The 18,280-nt window shown below is 34.6% G+C and overlaps 1 long non-coding RNA gene across 1 annotated transcript in view; it reads left to right on the plus strand.

The window, feature by feature from the left end:
• LOC129045620 (uncharacterized) overlaps positions 1 to 7,356 on the plus strand; it is a 91,680-nt gene extending 84,324 nt beyond the window's left edge. Inside the window, exon 4 of the long non-coding RNA XR_008505590.2 lies at positions 6,241 to 7,356. This is a non-coding gene — a long non-coding RNA (uncharacterized LOC129045620). The remainder of the gene's footprint in view (positions 1 to 6,240) is intronic.
• Positions 7,357 to 18,280: the final 10,924 nt, after the last annotated feature.

Genomic DNA, 18,280 nt, shown 5'->3' on the forward strand with positions numbered 1-18,280 from the left:
TGATTGACTTATTTGGCTCAGCATAATACCCCCCAGTTCCATCCATGTCATTGCAAATGGCAAGATTTCATTCCTTTTGATGGCTGCATAATATTCCATTGTGTATGTATGTATATATATATATAAAGAAGATGTGATATATATATATATATATATATATATATCACATCTTCTTTATCCATTCATCTGTCGATGGACATCTTGGCTCTTTCAATAGTTTGGCTATTGTGGACATTGCTGCTATAAACATCGGGGTAGTATTAGAAGTCCTAGCCACAACAATCAGACAACAAAAAGAAATGAGTCATCCTAATCAGCAAAGAAGTCAAACTCTCACTCTTTGCAGATGATATGATACTATGTGGAAAATCCAAAAGACTCCACTCCAAAACTGCTAGAACTCATACAGGAATTCAGTAAAGTGGCAGGATATAAAATCAATGCACAGAAATCAGTGGTATTCCTATACACCAACAAGACAGAAGAAAAATTAAAGATCGATCCCATTTACAATTGCACCCAAAACCATAAGATACCTAGGAATAAATCTAACCAAAAAGGCAAAGAATCTGTACTCAGAAAACTATAAAATACTCATGAAAGAAATTGAGGAAGACACAAAGAAATGGAAAAACGTTCCATGCTCATGGATTGGAAGAACAAATATTTTGAAGATGTCCATGCTACCTAGAGCAATCTACACGTTCAATGCAATCCCTATCAAAATACCATCCACTTTTTTCAAAGAAACGGAACAAAAAATCCTAAAATTTGTATGGAACCAGAAATGACCCCGAATAGCCAGAAGAATGTTGAAAAAGAAAAGCAAAGCTGGTGGCATCACAATTCCGGACTTTAAGCTCCATTACAAAGCTGTAATCATCAAGACAGTATGGTACTGGCACAAAAACAGACACATAGACCAATGGAACAGAATAGAGAACCAGAAAAGGACCCTCAACTCTGTGTTCAACTAATCTTCAACAAAGCAGGAAAGAATGTCCAGTGGAAAAAAGACAGTCTCTTCAACAAATGGTTTGGGAAAATTGGACAGCCACATGCAGAAGAATGAAACCAGACCATTTCCTTACACCACACACAGAAATAGACTCAAAATGGTTGAAAGACCTAAATGTGAGACAGGAGTCCATCAAAATCCTAAAGGAGAGTGGTCTTTTTTAAATTTAGGAAGTGGTAGTTTTGACAACTTAACACCACTAAGCTCAAAAATAGTAGTACTTTATACTTGACTTAAATGTGACTAAAGATGAGGAATGGGGATTCTCTGGGCAATGCTTGGCTGTGTCTTTGAGAAAGTATCTGATTTTAATGTCAGTTGGTAAAACTTGAACACTGTTGGTGATTTACCAGCCACCATGTTGGAGACACATGCAAAAAAAAAAGGACACACATCATTTTAAGTGATTTATATAATTTATGATAGTTACTGCCATCTTTCAGCTATTTGCAAGCCCTGAAAAAAATTACACGTCACTGATAAAGAATCTGTATCTTCAAGGCTATGTAGTCAGTATACTACCATAGTCAACTCTTTGGAAATCAATGTATAAATTCAATGCACATGTAATATCTATTAAGGTATAAATGTGATTTTTAATTATCACACAAAATATCAAAATTAATTTTATATTTTTATTTTAAAATGTTCAGTGTTCGTTGACTCTAAGATTGTTTACTGGTCATAAAATTCTCAGCTGAATGTGTCCTATAATGTAATAAAGAAATTATTATGTGTCACTTTACTGCTAGTATCATCAAATCAAAATGTGTATAAGACACTATTTTTTAAAACGCTATAAAAAGAATTACATGAGAAGAAACACTAAGACCAGACTCTGAATACTTTCAAATGAGAAAATAGCAAATGCACATTTATCTTACAAACTAAAGACCTCTCTTCATTCATTCAACAAATAAATCTGCCAGATAATGCCCTGGTAGCTAAGATAGTTCCTGTGAATTAGATCTCCAGGACTTATCTATTTACTAGTTCCAAGTATGTGTCTTAAACAACATCTCTCCTACTCCCCCACATCTCAGCTCCTGGTAACCACCATTCCACTCGCTGTTTTTTGGAGTTCATTTCTTTTTAGATTCCACATATAAGAGATAGCATATAGTATTTGTCTTTCTCTGTCTGACTTATCTCACTTAGCATAATGTTCTCAAGGTCCAACCATGCTGTTGCAAATGGTAAGATTTCCCTTTTTTCTCATGGCTGAGCAGTATTCCATTGTATGTATATGTACACACCACATCTTTATACATTCATCCATTGATGGACACTAGGTTGTTTCCATATCTTGGCTTTTGTGAATAATGCTGCATATTAAACTTTCTAAGAGACCAGATCTTAATTGTTCCCACCACTAGGAGAAATAATAAGTGGGGTATCTAGCTGGCTCAGTCGGTTAAGCATCCGACTCTTGGTTTTGGCTAAGGTCATGATCTCAGGATTGTGAGATCGATCCCTGAGTCAGGCTTGAATCTGCTTGAGTTTCTCTCCTTCTCCCTCTGCCCCTTCCCCTGTTCATGCTCTGTCTCTCTAAAATAAACAAATAAATAATATTATTTTAAAAAAAGAAATAATAATTATGGGGCACCAGAGAGGTGTTAGCTAATGCTACAATGGCAGTCATACTGCAGTATAAATGTATCAAAGCAAGATGTTATACCCCTGAAGGTTATATAATGCTATATGTCATTCAATTATATCTCAATTAAAAGAAAAAAACAACACTTGTAAAAAAAGAAGTTTCTAAGAGTGAAAAAAAAATCTAACCTCAGAGAGCTTAATCTAGTTCTCTCTCTGAGATTAATCTCAATTTTGGTAAATCCAATCATATAGGGATGTATTTTTTACCTTCAGTCATTGAGCTGGTATTATGGTAAATAATATTTGAGGTTCACGTTAGTTATTTCATAGTATATACACCAAATAGACAAAATAAATATTTGATTTATTGATAGTTGCTTTGTCATTGTTTTTCAAGTATTTTTAAAAATTTATTTTGTGTGTACCCAAAATAAAACATAAAATAGATATTGTGCTTAGGAGAGCAATTGGTTTTTCAATTCCTTTCAGTAGTAGAGACTTCCTATTTTAAATTACTCTAAGTCATTTAGAAAAGCAAACATCATCTGTTCCTCATAACTATTTATATACCTTCTAGATCCCAGCCCGCAGGTTGGCAGGACTCTGCCCCATTATGTTGTTGGAGAGAACTATTCGTGCTGCTGAAGAGGAGCATGAATGAACAGGGTGTGTTCAGGGATCTGCAGAAGTATTTTTCCTGAGCTGTATTGACTGTTCTTTAATTCCGATTGACTCATGCAAAACCATGCACACTTCCCAGCACAATAAGGAATTAGGATGTCTATTCTTCATCCATGTTATTTGAGTCAGTTTGGAAAACCAGCTGTTCTCTTCCAAGAACTGCTTCCTTTATCTCTCCATCACAAAATATCTTGCATTCAGAGAACTATAACTGGATGTAGTTAGAAATGTTCCATGCACAACTATGTTTATTGATGAATGATATCAGTGGGCAAAATCAGCTATGCATGCCTCATCTTAAGACTCCTCTCATGTTTTATAATTGTCAGTGACACGAGTGCTTCTTAATCTGACCCTACCATCACAGGAATTTCCTTAAGGACAGGGAATATGTGTTACTTGCATTTATATTACCAGTGTTTAGGAAATATTTGGACTTCAAGAGGCACTTTAAAAATGTTTGTAACAGTAGGAACAAAATGTACCAATTCTCCATTTAATGTTCTGATCAATTAATAAAAGAACTCACAAGGTACAGAAGATGCCAGTATTGTATCATCCATAGCTTAGATTCTTGCTGCCAACCCTGCTTAATTGGTGGATCTTGCAGTGGTTCTCAACTCTGGCTGCACAATGGAATCATCCAGGGATTTTCTTTTTAGAAGATCCCACCCAGATCACATCTCAGATTAAACAAACCAAAATCTCAGGAAGTGAGATGCAAGCATCTGTATTTCTTAAAGCTCCCAAGTCGGTTTCATTATGCAATTAAGTTTGGAAAACACTTTTGTAGAGGAATCTGAAGAATGCAGTCATTTCACTGATACATCTTTAAAAGAAAAAGCTAAGCTTATTTCAAAAACTGATAATAATGAAGATAACTAATTTAAATAGACTTAGAATTTGTTAGAGAAGAGTAATATTTCATTTCCTCAATCTTTATGAGTTGGAGAATATTTTTGGATGAAAAGATAAAAATATACTTGCCTGAAAAATTGCACAATGTGATACCAAATACATTGAACCTGGAGAAGCTTCCTGGGTTTTAGAGACCTTCATTCATAAATTAAACTGTGCATCTTAGTTTTCTCACCTGTCAAGAGACCAGGTTGGGCTGGATCATCTCTGATTCTCTCCAGCCCCACAATTCTATAGCTGGTTTGAAGAGCATTCTGAATAATTCTTTTAATCAGTTTCTAAAATGTACTTTTCATTTGAGGGCATATCCTTGACAATTGTGATGAAACAGGCCTTTGATGGCCACCAGAACTTTTTGTTTTATATTTAAGAGCTCTGTTATTCAGGAAAAATAAGTCTAGAGTCCTTATATCTTGATGAAAGGCTTTTCTTGGCTCAAATTCTTTAAGGCTGAGTCCAGATACCAAAATCCCTGCCCACCATCCACATGAATGATTCCAGCAGTGTTGGCTATTACATTCTGTAAATCAGAGTTCGTGGAATAAGGTTGATTTTGACCAAGAAAGGGCTTTGCCAACTAAAGAGAACTGTAAGAATTAATTCTAGCTGCCACAATCTGTAGAGAAATTATATGATATAGAATATTTTATGGTTAAGCATTAACACAATAAGCAGACAGTTAAGTCTCTCGTTGAGAATTTCACCATGAACTTTAACATTATGTTCAGTCTTCCATCTTTCCTTCATACTTTCATCATTGTTTATAGAGTTAGTTGCTTAGCATCAATGATAATACCAATCCAATATTCTACTTTGTTTCTCAGTACCTTCACATATATCTCAAAACAATTCTGTGAGTCAAAGAACATCATTTTAACTTTTTAAAGTGAGGAAACTGAGGTTATAAGAAATTCAGTAACTTGTCTAGAGCCAGTCAGTGACAGAGGCAAGGCTTGTATCCTCTATTCTTAACTCCAAGTCCAGGGTGTTTTTGCTATGGCTTGCTGTCATAACCAGGAACATCATTAATCAGGTTGTTCTTTTTATTTACTTTTAAAAAATAGACTCTTAGTTTTTCATTTGGTTTACAGTGACTACTTCTTCAGTTCTTTTCAGGGCAGAGGAAGGGACTGAACAGATTTACACACTCATGCTTGGAAACCACTTGAGACAATGTCATAACAGACTGATAAATGTCAGTAATGTCAAGTTATAGCAGAAGAAACAAAGTTCTGGGATCAAAGGCTCTCATCTCAGTTCTGCCATCAGCTGACCATATGTTCTTGGATAAGGCACGATCTCTCCGAATCACAGTCTCCTCAGCAGTAAAGGGATGCAGATTGAGAATTCCTTGTACTTTCTTCTTCAATCTCAATGTAATTATCTTAGTGCCATACACTAGATGATATTCAAATGGACCAGGTTGTCATTTTTAATTTCATTCTTTCTATTTAGTACAGATTTCAGTTAATATTCTTTGTCTCTAGTGAATATTGTATAGGTCACGAATTTTTCATTGAGTAAATGTTTAGTGAAATAATTACATGTCTTATTGTGCTTTTCAAAATCATTAGTAAGCAACTGAAATCTTTTTTCTGTGGTCTTGATTAAATTGCTGGAAATGACTACCATGTATTTGATTTCTCTACCTTTGTATTTCATTTCTTTACATATAATATATTGGCTAAATTATATTTCATTTCCCTTGATCTAATAATATTAAATATTGAACTTAAAAAATGGTAGAAATCATTCTAATATTCTAATTATATAGGTGTTAACAAGTCTATCTGTACCTAAAGATCTGTTAAAAAAAAAAACAAAAAACTGTGGTAGACAGAATTCTAAGATGGCTCCCAAAATATCCTGTCCTAATCTTTGGAAATGTGAATAAAATAGATATTACTCCCAGGATTACATTATGTTATACGGCCCGATTAATTCTAAAAAAGACAGATTATTCAGTGACTATTCTAATCACTAGAATCCTTTAAAAGCCAAGAGTTTTCTGGGTCTTGTTACAGAAGAGGAAGTCAGAAATTCAAAACACAAGAAAGACCTCACACACCATTGCTGGCTTGAAGACCAAAGAGGCCACTTGGCACAGAATGTACAGGTGATCTCTAGGAGCTGAGACCAGCTGTCTGCTAATAGCTAGCAAGGAATGAAGACCTCAGCCCTGCAACTTCAAGGAACAAGAAGAATGAACTTGGAAGTAGTATCTCCTCTGAGCTTGCAGAGGAGAACTCAACCAGGTAATGTCTTGATTTCAGCCTTGTGATACTCTGACCAGAGAATACAGGTACATGATACCAGACTTCTGTGCTTCCAGTAAAACTGAACCAATAAATGGACACTGTTCTAAGTCATTACATTTGTGTCATTGTTACACAGAAGTAGAAAACTAGGACGCCTGGGTGGCTCAGTTGGTTAAGCATCTGCCTTCGGCTCAGGTCATGATCCCAGGGTCCTGGGATCGAGTCCCGCATCGGGCTCCCTGCTCTGCGGGGAGCCTGCTTCTCCCTCTGCCTCTGCCTCTCTCTCACTCTGTCTCTCATGAATAAATAAATAAAATCTTAAAAAAAAAAAGAAATAGAAAACAAATACATACCACCTTGGCCTCAATTTTCTTTAGGTAAAGTTAATAGTTATAGATGCAGACTACACAGAAAACAATCATTCAAAAATAAGTCAAATATATTTTTCATGGGAGGGCTTTGGTATAGCATTTATTCAAACTTTGTTCCAGCAAACAGAAATCTAACTTATTCCACCAAATGATAAACTGTTCCATTTCTAAGCCATTCCAAAAAGTCCTTTTCCAATGCATTCCAGTGCTAAATAATTCATCATTAGGAAATTTGTTCTTAGTCCTCATTTCCTCCAGATAATGAAAATTGGCATACTTCATGCATACTATCTACTGCTCCTACCTAGGGATATTGGCCCTTATATAAAAATTCATATATGCTGTTGTGTTAAAAAAATAAAAATACCTAAACAAACTTCTTGAAGTTGTTAGAGGTGATGGGGAAGGACTGCAATGAGAACCAGAATGGTGGTACATACTCAGGAAATCTTAGCATTCATCTTTTTTTCTCATGAGCCACAGGGCTTTTCTCTTAATATATTTCTCACAAGAAATTTCCTTTGATTTCTCAAAATTTTAGCTTGATGTATACAAATGTTATATATTTGCTATATTCACTATGTATCATAATTTTTCAAGTTCTGCCCTTTTTCCTAATTGGTAAATCATTTTCATGCATTTGATTCAGATTTTACAAGGGGGAATCTGATTGGATTAGCTCACTTTATCCTACCATTCCATGTTTAAGGCCAGAAGCCAGCCTAAGGATGCAGCCACTGGATTCGTGAAGCAAGAGAGGGATAAAGTCACAAACTCTATAACATGGCTGCCCACACAGGCAGGAGAGGCAGCAATCCCCCAGAACAGACTTTCCCCAATTATCATCAGCTCTAGTAGAAACCTCATAACCTTCTTTCTCTCTCTTTTTCTGACTCACAAACTAAAAAGGTAAAAATTTGCCTTACCTTTTCCTATCAAGACAAAACCTACTTAATCGGCAGGAGGCCTAAGTACAAAAGAACAATCTCTGCAATTGAGAAATAACATTGCAACTGGTCTTCCCATAGAATATTTTACTCAAAAAAAAAAAAATGTTCTTGAACATTACTATAGCTATACTATGACCAAACATCTATAGAAGTAAATGAGAAAGAAACAAAGGCAAAGCTAACTTGAAACCATCAGATAATTAGAATTGAGTGGAGAATAAAGTTATTAAATTGTATCCCTCAATCCTTCAAAAAATATCTGTCGACAGACATGAATTTTGATCTCAACATAGCTTATATTAAGATGGCCATTCTGGTGCTAAGTAGCCGACAGATGCTTTAGACAGTTCTAAATTTTAAGAATATATTAAATATCATAAAAACTCAAAAGGGGGATATCATCTCTTTCTAAAATAGCTGACAACAACCTGTAAAATTGATCTTGCCTTTGAATGACAAGTAATTCTTGGATACATGCAGAGGAGTTGAGAAATGCACTGCTGATGAGGATAATAGTTTGAGTAAAAGGATGACAATGATGAAAATGAATAATACCAGCTAAGATAATATCAAGACCTGGAGAAAAGCTTTTATAAAGTGTGTTAAAGTTGACCTGTACCAGGGTAAGTGGTCGATATGAAGGAAATATGGATAGAAAGATGTAAAAGAAACTGGTCATCAAAATTTCATGAATACCAGACAATGTACTTGATAATAATGACTAACACTTATCCAACTTTACTTATGTGCCAGGATTTGTTCTTTATATATATTAACTCATGTAATTCTCACAAAAACCCTTTGAGGTAGATTCTATTGTTTTTTTTCCATTTTAGAGATAAAGGATCTAAGGCAAAACTGGTTAAATGACTTGCCCAAGGTCATGCAGCTAAAAGAAGAATTTGAAAACAAAAATGCTAGTATCTATTTTTTATCACTCTACCTAGTTTTTCTAGCCTGTGCTTTCTTTTCGTTTGGGTGTCAAGAAAATTGGCTAGAGTATATAGAGAAACATATGCATATGTATTTGTGAGATGTGGATGAGGTCATTTTGTGTTATTACTTTTAGTTAATGGGAAAGGAAATGGCAACAATTAAATATGAATTGGGCCAAACTCAAACTTGGTGAACTAAAAAGAATATTCATTTTTTTTGAAAATTTATTTGAAAGACTAATAAACAACAATTTCTTTGTGGGTAAATTTGCTTGTGAGCCTTTTTAAACCCTGAAATGTTTAAGGCAACATTCAATATGCCATTTATTTCAAAGAGCATATAGTTTATAACTCTGAGCTTTCATTTATCCCTACTTCCCACAATTTATCACTGAGACCACAAACTTGAATACTCTTTTCAGAATTTGGCTGGGGTTACTTTCATCTATTTTTTTAAAACTGAGATCTATAGAAACTTCTTGTCAGTTTGTCCTTTTCAGGCCAACAATTTGTGATAGTACTGACCATGAAAACAAAATTTTAAAGCTGATTATTGTAAAAAACAACAACAACAAAACCAAAACAGCACTTTATGTGGTGTTTGCCTATGATTCTTGATTGTATTGAAGTGGAAAAAGAAACATCAAATTGATTAGCAATTAGTGACTTTTTCCCCCTGAATTTATGCTTAGATACTAATCATTGAACTTGTACTTCTTTCTTCCTTTCTTCTTTCTTTCTTTCTTTCTTTCTTTCTTTCTTTCTTTCTTTCTTTCTTTCTTTCTTTCTTTCTTTCTTTCTTTTCTTTTCTTTTCTTTTCTTTTAAGTAGGCTCCACACTCATTGTCGAGCTCAGCCCAACATGGGGCTTGAACTCACAACCCTGAGATCAAGACCTGAGCTGAAAACAAAGGTCACATGCTTAACCTACTGAGCCACCCAGGCACCCCAAACTTGTACTTCTTTCATCGGTCAAGTTCATAGAGCTAGGGAAGCATACTTCCTGATCACTCCATTTTTGTGTTTCTTATTCCAATGATAGGTTTACACTTTTGCTGAAAGAGAAAGTTTTAATTAATTAATTAAACTTCTATGCTGAATTTAACTGAAGGGTGGAAAAATCCCAAAGAAGTAAGACCACTAAAGCTTGCATAAAAACTTAGAGGTCTGACCTATTTAAATGATAGTGGGTTGTGATAGTAAGTTATTTTTTTCATGTTAAAATATCTATGGAAGTGAGTAAAAGTTGAATAACTCATTTACATTTCTCAAATGGATGTTCTTTCAACATAAAACCTTCTACAACTCAGTTGAATGTGATGGTTTTCCTTTGACTCAGGAACCCCTCATGTGGCCTTCTCATGTTTACATTGTTTTTAAGTTTCCTTTAGAGATCTAATTGAACAAAAGAATTCAGCAACTTTAGAAGAAACCGTGAGAGTTTACATGGATCTATTAAACATTCCTCTAAAGTTATTTTGTTTCTAACGATCTTGGATGTGTACAGTCACTTCCAAAAGGCATATTTATTTTCTTTTATCTTTGTCTTCTCAAAGATCTCACAATTTTCTAAGATGGATACCTAATGATTAAATTACAATCCAATATCTAAAGTAAAAGCTGAATATTTTAATGCTTTAGACTTTCAATTTCCTGCAAGGATGGGAAGTAACTAGGTTCACATACCATGAAATCTCTAATTTTATATATGCAATGTTATTTTTTTTAATATGCCACAATTTTTATTGCAACGTGGCCATTTTTGTGAGTGTGGGGAGTTTGATCTAAATATGCCATATTTAATAAATACCATCTAAATGGTCTCTCATCTGTCTAGGCATATGTGAGTAACCTGATATGGAATACTTACCAGTGCTCAATAAAATTTCCAGTTTTTTATACCAGAAATTTTCTTCTGAGAACATAGCTTAGGTCTTATTATTTTGTTTAGCCCATGAAAGGTGATCAGAGGTAGCATGCCAATTACTTATGAGAACAGGTAATAGTTGTCCAATTCTCCATAATCTCTTCAGCTGACAAAGGTAACCCTAAAGCCTCCTGTTAATATGACAGCAGAGCTTCTATCAGTTTGATTCCCTGAGTGACCATGATGAGCAAAACCCATACTGATCTGCAACCACATGTACCATCAGCACAAAATAAACCTGTGTTGTTTTGTATATTCTGTATACAAGGCTTTTTCTCAAATATGTGAATTGCAAATATTTTCTCCAGTCTGTGGCTTGTCTGTTCATTCTCTTAGTATCTCTCACAGAGCAAATATTCTTAGCTTTAATGAAGTACCTTTGTTTTCCTTCCATGGACAGTACTTTTGGTGTTGCATCTGAAAAGTCATAACCAACACAAGGTCATTCAGACAGATTTCATCCTAATTTTCTCCTAGACGTTTTATAGCTTTGCAATTTACATTTATCTTTGGTCCATTTTGAATTGATTTTGCGTAAGATGTGAAATCTGTGTGTGAGTTCATGTGTTTGCATAAGGATATCTAATTATTTCCACACCATTTGTTGAAAAGACTATCTTATCTTCATGGAATTACCTTTGCATTTTTGTCAAAAATCAATTAACAGTATCTCTGTGGGTCTACTTTTTGGCTCTCTATTCTGTACCATTAATCGGGGTTCCATTTTTTCTCAGTACCAGACTGTTCTGATTCCAGTAGCTTTATAATAAATCTTGAAATGTGACACTGAGAGTACTCTGACTTTATTCGTGTTTTTCAGAATTGTGTTGGCTCTTCTAGGCCCTTTATCTTTCCATATAAATTTTAAAATAATTTTTTCATAGTCAGCCCAAGGAGCTAACTCCAAAAATGCTTGTGGGGATTTTGATTGGGATTATGTTTACTATATAGATCAGGCTAGGACGAACTGACATCTTACCGATATTCCATTTTCCAACCCATGAAAATATGTTTCCTATTTATTTGGATATTATTTTATTTCTTTCATCAATAATTTACAATATTCCACATACAGATTCAGTACATATTTTGTAGATTTAAAACTAATTACTTCATCTTTCTTTTTTTGTGCTATTGTAAATGCTATCTTTTTTTTAATTTCACATTCTAATCGTTAATTGCTGGTAAATAGGAAAGCAGTTGCCTTGTACCATTCTTACTTTAAACATTTTAAGTTTGGGGGTTATTTGTTACCAATCGACTGTCTTGATGAATATGAATATTGTACCTAAAGCATGCTGATTCCCTAATAAAACCTAAAACATGTGTTACTATCATTGGGATCTAATAGCTGGTGGTAGGGCATCATACTGGAAACTGAAAAGATAGAGATTTGTGCTTTACAGCATGGTGAAACATTTGCTAAGGCCTATAATAACATGAAAGGCAGATCATGTTCCTGGTGCACTTGTAGCTCTAAAGGGACATGTTGGAAAGCAAAATGTTGGTTATGTGTTTTGGTAATCACTGGATAGTTTGGCAAGAAACAAGTGAACTCAGGAAAGAACTAGCCAGTTTCCAAAGCAGAGGGGAAAGGAAATAGAATGAGTCCAGACATTACTTTTTCATCCCAAACAATGAAAATCTTATCTTTCATTGAGAAATATTTTGTGGAACCAAAATCCACTAAAAAACCTTTCAATTGATTAAATTACATTTGGGCAAGGAGCAAATGGGGGGGGGTGCGGAACTCTTAAGGCCTTTCAACTAGAAAAAGAATTCATTATTATTAGATCCTAGGGTATCAAAGTACCTGACACTAAGGAGAGAGAGAGAGAAAGAGAGAGAGAAAATGTGGAAGAGAAAATAGAAATGTAGCAGATCTGGGAACTATACCTCAAAAAATAGGGTTGATCTGGTTACTAGCCCAAGGAGCTGACTAAAAAGCACATAGATCAGAATCTTACTGAGTCTGTTCCTCTCCTCTTCCAGACTTTAAATGATCTTTGGGCTCCCCACCATATATAGGCAGAAAATGAGTTAAAAAAGCAAGTACATATTCCCCAGTGACCACTTAAGATGTGGCCAAGAAATACATTGGAAAAGGAGTACTCTCCAGAGGGTGTAGCTAGTGACTTGAAAAACCAATGAACAAAGGAGTTCCTCCCAGTGAATACAATCAAGGCACAACCAAGGAACATTCCATACCCCCAGGGTAGGGAACCTCATAATATTTTCCCACTGGAATTTTAGAATTGCTATGAACCAGACTTTATAGAAAGTTCCCCATTCTTCCTCTTTCTGAATGGGAGTATTTATTGTTTTCTTTTCCCACCATTGCATATTGTGTGTCTATCTTGTTGGGAAGGTAGCACATTTTCACTGATTTTAGCTCCCTATTCTTCAGATCAAGGGAAGCCACATTAAGACCTGAGAATAAACCAATGCATATTACTCAGAGATCCTGGATTCTAAATTCCATACCATGACTGGAATGGACTTTTGTGTTCTCTCTTTTAGGTGGTGATGGGTGTGTTCTATGTGTGGGAAGGAGAGTGAACAGAATATTTGATAATCAGAAAAGCAAACTGTGATAGATATTAATATTGTTCCCAGAGATTTCTGATTCTCCTCGCCTTCCAGGAACATTCATTCTCTAAGTTATACATAGCCATAGGATTTGTTTTGGCCAATGAAGTGTGAATGATAGTGAGGTGTCACACCTGAGCAGAAGCACTTAAGAAATTCAATTCTCCATCTTCTTTGATCCTACCAAACATAAACTTGAAGCCTCACGTTTAGATAGCAACAGAGCTTCAATCAAGGTGGTCTCCTGAGCAACTCCAATGAGCAGGTTGCCCTTTGCCAGCCTGGATTACACACTTAGCATGAAGAAGAAATAGATCTCTGTTATTTTAAGCCACTAAAATGTGGGGATTCTTTGTTTTGCAGCATAAGGTAATCTATTCTGATGATTGCACAAGAGAAATTACATAACAGCACTTGACACTTGAACGGATTAAAACTCAACAACTTTGTAGATAAATAAAAATGTTCAAATTGTGCATGAAATTCTTAGGAAAAAGATGCTTGATTTTAGTCAAGTTTCTATACCCTTCTAAAATGCAGTAGTCATAATAAGCATATGAAAAGAATAAGATATACAAATCTAGATAAAGGCAACCTTGTGAAGTTTGTTTTTTGAACCTTTCTACTTCCTTTTTCTGTGGCTATTCAGTCTCCAGAGAGCCTTCATCTCCACTCACCAACCTCAACCTCTAAATACATAATTGTACACAACTCGGAGCATGACAGTTTTGGAGAATATGTAAAAGTGGTGCCATTTGGAGTTAGTGCAAATTATCTCCATTATTTGGTTTGGAAAGCTCGAAGAAAATGATATGGGATGTGAAAAATAATGAACAGGTTTCTACATGTCTACACTAGAAGCAGTATTCAATCATGCCTTCCCTCTTCCCCTTGTCTCTTTTTTCTATTCATCTTTTATTTTCTCTTCTTATTATGCCTTTAAAAAGGTAATTTTAAGGTAAAATGCAGCAATTAGATGTGATATCAGGAAGACATATGTGATGATGTGTTCATTTAAGTTTCTTTTAAAATCCATGTTTTAAGATGTCTTATTTACTTATCATACAAGAATCACAATAAATTCCATTTTAGAACTTGAAAATTAAAATTCAGAGAAGTTCATTGGTCTGAAGATTCATGATAATAGGGAAATTCAGGTGCTCTAATTGGTGAAAACAAATATAACTAAATGGTAATAATGGAGGATCTCAAATATTATAAGCAGCAAATGTGGTACTCATTATACTTACAATTTTCACTAAATGTTAAAGGAAATAGCATTTTATTCTGAAATAAAGGCATATTTTTATGAAGTATGTCCTAGTTCTCCTATTTCCCAAGAGACTATTTATTATCCAGTAAACCATTATCTTAGGAGTTGTTTAACACCTAGATAAAGCCTAAAGTTTCCAATGCCCTTTGGGTTTAAGAAATTCAGTGTTTAATACATTAATTTCCAGTGACAAGAAATCAACAAATACCTATTTGTTAACAGTATTTTTTCAATATTATTTCAACTTTAAATGGAGTGCATATAGATTTTGATAAAATATGCCAAAAAACTACGAATTTTTAGAGTTGTAAAGTGCCCTAACACAAAATACACATGACAAAGCAAGTCTGTGAGTGCAGAAGCCATTTTGATTCTCTCAGGAATATGTTCCCAGGATCAGACCATTGACTGAGGGCTTTTTTCCATGACTGTGATGAGACTCAGCTGGGCCTCTAACAATCCCCTCCGGGGAGCTGGCAAGTCCAAAGGGCATTGCTGCAACTGGTTTCCCTGCCCCCACCTTCCCTCTGCTGCCCTCAGTGAGACTGACTGTCTGGGAAGACAAAAGTGTTCAGACAGAGAATTCATTCGACATCAAGTCGAAAGGAGTGCCAAAACCCACTTTATTTAATGTAGGCAGTGACTTTCCACCCACAGCTTCCATCTCTCTTAAGTGTCCCAGTCCTGCCGGCTCATGAACAATCTTTTCCTGTGGACAACTGCCAGTTTCTTGATTATTATATTTTTCTTTCTAACTTTGAACTGAATTATCTTTCATTGGTTGAAAATCTTTCAGAAATATCCCCCAATTAAAGTTAACTCGTTCTTTTAGTCTTTCCCTTTACTTATGGAAAACTTAAAGATATGAGGCTAGCTAGCATTAAAATGAAATTCGAGCTAGAAAAGAAAAAAATTGAATATATTTTATTGACACGGGGAAGAAACTGATTGATGTAGGGAAAGTGGTCAACATTTGATATTATCTATTATTTCTTTTCAACATAGACCTCAACCTCTGATACCATACCTTTTTTTTTTTTTAACTTTTTGGATAATTGCATTTAATTTATTTTCATATTCATTAGTATAGCTACACAGAGTCTGCTTTTCTCCAATCTAATTTTATCTTAGAATTCTTCATTATAGCTTATAGAAGCTACAACATGTAGAAGGTACTAAATGTGACTTTATATATATATAATTCAATATGGCTATGTTGGTCAGAATAGAATGAGAAAGTTTAAGCAAACTCATTAAAATCCTGTTACACTGATATTTCTACCAAGTAAATATGATAATAAAGGATAAGAGAATGGTAATGAGAGGCTTCAAACACTAGATATAATTATCAAATCAAGAGAAAACACATAAATGTTCTTGAATTCTCATCCTCCTTGAAAAAGTGTAATAAAAATTAGGGATACCTGGCTGGCCCAGTCAGCTAAGCGTCTGCCTTCAACTCAGGTCATGATCCCAAGGGTCGTGGGATCGAGCCCCGCATAGGGCTCCGTGCTCAGTAGGGAGTCTGTTTCTCCCTCTGCATGCCGCTTCCCCTGCTTGTTTGCTCTCTCTGACAAATAAATAAAATATTTAAAAAACAAAAAAGAAAAAGTGTAATAAAAATCAATCACTAGGTCTAGTTTGCCTAGACCAACTGGTTTTCTATACAAAGTAAATTCCAAATTTTTAAGCTATATTTCATTAGGAAAGTATTTGAGGCTCAAATCTCATGAGGAATCAGTACACTGTTGGTTTCTTTGGATGTGTGCGTAAACAGTGATCCATATATAAAAATATCCAATGAGTATAAGACAATATAAACATGTCCTACCTTTCACATAGAAGAATTATTGAGTATGTATATTTATATGTAACACTGTGTAAATTTAAGGTGTACAACATGTTAATTTGATACATTTACATAACACTGCCATAGTATGATTGCATTGTAGCAATATTTAGCACCTCTACCATATTATATAATTATCCCTTCTTTTTAGTGGTTGGTAAATTTTTTTAGTGGAAAACGGTCAAGAGACAATTCTACAATAGTGAAGGGCATGCTTTTTTGGAATAAACAATATTTTTCAAAAAAATCCTCCTTGGCTGTCATATCCTAATGACACACACCATTTCTAGTTCCCGTATAAATGCTTCTATTTCATTTGAGGACAGGTGCCATATGAGGTCAAGAATAGGGTGGTCAGAACACGTATTACACATTGGCAGTGTTAGACATGACTTCTGGATAAAAGAATGAGAAGTTAATATATTTCCATTCATAGTGTCAGTTAAAAACTCAGTCTTTGGTGGTGATGATGAGTGGGTGGGGAGGGCCTTGTATAGTTTTCTTTCTCTTGCTGTGTTTTTTTAGAATGTTTCAAAAATATATACACTGTGCCAAAATAAACCACATAGTTTTTAATAAAATAATTGGACAATTTTATAAATTTGAATGGTGCTCTCTATTTTGATATACAAAATCTGCAAAGAAAAAAAAAAGTTATAGCTTTCTATAGGTAACTGAGGCATTAAAATATTAGTGGCAATAGTTGTGGTAATAATAATTATATTATATTATATTATATTATATTATATTATATTATATTATATTATATTATATTATATTATATTATATTTGGCAAGGGAAGCATGTATGGAAGTTCTAAACAAATTGCACTTGCCACAGTAGCAGATCTCTGTCCATTTGGGAGGTGACAGCAAGATATATTTTCATTAAAATCCAAGACTTCTTTCCACCTTCTCTAGAGCATTTGTTGACAAAATCCATCAAAACTTTAAGGAAGAGCACAAGTTATAAATCTCCTGTTTAACAAATTAAAGGATTTTTGAAGTAATATTGTCACTTTTATCCCCTGTTTTTCTTAGCTCATGAATTTTAATTTGAGATAACTAGTTTAATCTCAACAGATACTACACAGAGAATATTTAGCTCATGAGGCAACTTGAGGAAAACTGTCGTTCTATACATTCATTTGTGTAACAGAAATCCCAGGATGGTAATTTCCTGGAAGGCAGAGCCATAGTCTTTTATCCCAATTCAAAATAATAAAGATTGTATTAGTTGTCTATTGCTGTTGTAACAAAATGCTACACACCTAGGGGCTTAAAACAACACACATTTGTTATCTTACAATTCTGGAGATCAGGAGTCCAAAATGAGTCTCACAAGCTAAAATCAAGGAGTTGGCAGGGCTGTATTCTTTTCCGGAGGCTCTAGAGGAGAGTGTTTCTTTGCCCTCTCCAGCTTCTAGAGGCCGCCACATTACTTGATTTGTGGCTTCCTTCCATTTTCAAAGTCAGCGATGGCTGGTTGAATCTTTTTCACATCATATTACTCTAACGCTTCTGCCTTGCTATTCCACAGTTAAGAAACCTTGTGATTACCTTGAGCCCAGGCAGATCATCTGGGATAATCATACTATTTTAAAGCCCCCTGATTAGCCACCTGAATGCCATCTGCTTCTTTAATTTCTTTTGCATTGGAATTTAACTTATTCACAGGTTCTTGGAATTAGACTATCACATCTTTGGTGGGTTGTTTTGCTACCTGGCTATTCTTTACGCATTTGTGAAATTGAGCATCTTAAGGAGGTGATTTTCTATATGAAACATGTGGTTACTAATATATTTCCATGAACTTTCCCAGCAATTAAAACCATCTGCCTCTTTTCCTAAGGCCATATTCTTGTTATATATAGCATTTTCTTTCTTTGGAGAAAAAAATATTTCAAAAAAATT

Source organism: Mirounga angustirostris, unplaced genomic scaffold, assembly GCF_029215605.1.
Source record: "Mirounga angustirostris isolate CCGP_5_RB_7025 unplaced genomic scaffold, mMirAng1.0.hap1 SCAF_3, whole genome shotgun sequence".
NCBI classification, from domain to species: Eukaryota; Metazoa; Chordata; class Mammalia; order Carnivora; family Phocidae; genus Mirounga; species Mirounga angustirostris.